Here is a 1807-nt window from a genome sequence, read left to right on the forward strand (position 1 = left end):
GAATAAGACCTTTTTATTATTATTTTTGCGAAATTTATAAACCCAGGTCAAATTTCAGCTATTAAATTAGTTAATGAATAAGTACAAGAAGCTACGTTGCTTATATGTAATACAATACAAATATAATGAAATTCAACAAAATATTTTGAAGCTATATGTAATACAATACAAATACAATGAAATTCAACAAAATATTTTGAATAAGACTAATTTCCTAACCAACAGTCTGTATAGGTGCTACATCTCCTATTTCAATTGCAGTGGCAGGAATGAAATCCATGACATAATGCATTCTCCTAGGACCCTTGCATGTTGTATAGATTGTAAGTATAGCATGGTAGGAATATAAAAAAATGCATAGTAAGCTAATATATTTTCAGCAAACACTTTGGCTGCACAAAGTCAAAGCGGTAATGTCCACCAAAGCAAGTTTGATATCTCTCATAATATATCCCACCACAACTAGGCAGCACAAGAAAACACAACTCAATGTAAGATACACTAAGTATGCCAATAATAACAGTGACAATACCCAGATGCCACTAAAAGTGGTCCTTGACAATGTTGTTCAGTATGAATTAGAGAGTAAAAAAGATGCCATTAGCATTAAAGCAGTTTAACAATACAAGATAAGAAAAACACTACATTAATATAAGAAAAACACTACATTGAATAACAAAATGCATATTTTCCTAAGTTTTGAAACAAAATCAACTGATTTGAAAGGGGGAGAATAAAAGAACAATAGTTAATAGAATAATAACCCAAAGAAAGTGTAGAAACAATACCCATTTATTGTTATAAACTCACACTGGAATTCCGTTTCTTCTTTTAGTAAAATTTCACCAAATGTGACTGCACACACACAAATAATAAGCTACGCAACCAGGAGGGAAAACGTCAACTTATGAAATAGCCATGTCATGCTGGAAATACTAAACTAGTATTAGTCATGGCCAGTAGAAACAAAAGACTTACCATATTTTTCTTTGATTCAGGAGAGGTGGTGAGCGATTTTAACCTAGCAAACAACTCCTGGATAAATGTATTGTCATCCTTCAATAAAGAAACAACCTAAAAATAACAGAGTAGTCAAAACAAAATATATAACAGTTCACTATATTATATGTTAAGCCTTATTTCCATACAAATCAAAATCTTACAATGGCATTGTTTGCATGTATCATGGAGTTAAGATTTGCAACAGTAGCCTCATCCAATACTCTAGCCAAAACAACATCCTAAAAGCAGAAAATGAAGATAAGGAACAAATCACAAATAAAAAAATAGAGTAAACAAGGAAAGGCTTAGAAGGAGGAAACCTTCAAAAAACCAACTCTATATGTCTGATGTATCTTTGATAATACAACTGTATTTTTAATAGGTATGGCCTACAAAAGAACATAGTTAAATACTATGAGTAAGAAGTAAAATTTCGTTGCATATGTAGAGATCTACCTATCACCTAGCTTCTCTCCCAAAATAGAATAAATTATCAGATCCCAAAATATACCTCCTTAAAAATAACATGCTCCTTTAAGAATTTACGGTGATGTTTAACATGGGAAACCTTTGGATCATCTAAAATGACATGAGATTCAAGAAAACTCATTTTTAGTGTTTTTTTTACTATAGTACAATCACTACACACACATGGACGCACACATGTATAACACAAAATATGTTCAAAGGCTAACACCAAAAAACTCATTTTACAAGGTTGAAGAGAAAATCATGTAATGAACTCACACTTAAGGGCAACAATAATGTCCATCATAAACTCATCACTGAATATTCGCTCAAAAAT

At 31.4% G+C, this 1807-nt stretch overlaps 1 non-coding gene across 1 annotated transcript; it reads right to left on the minus strand.

The window, feature by feature from the left end:
- Window positions 1-1010: 1010 nt before the first annotated feature.
- Window positions 1011-1352, minus strand: LOC102667971 (uncharacterized). Its single transcript, XR_005888528.1, has 3 exons — window positions 1323-1352; window positions 1164-1241; window positions 1011-1074 (listed from the first exon to the last, which is right to left on the minus strand). It is a non-coding gene; the product is annotated as an uncharacterized protein (transcript).
- Window positions 1353-1807: the final 455 nt, after the last annotated feature.

Source organism: Glycine max, chromosome 14 (assembly GCF_000004515.6).
Source record: "Glycine max cultivar Williams 82 chromosome 14, Glycine_max_v4.0, whole genome shotgun sequence".
Classification (NCBI taxonomy): domain Eukaryota; kingdom Viridiplantae; phylum Streptophyta; class Magnoliopsida; order Fabales; family Fabaceae; genus Glycine; species Glycine max.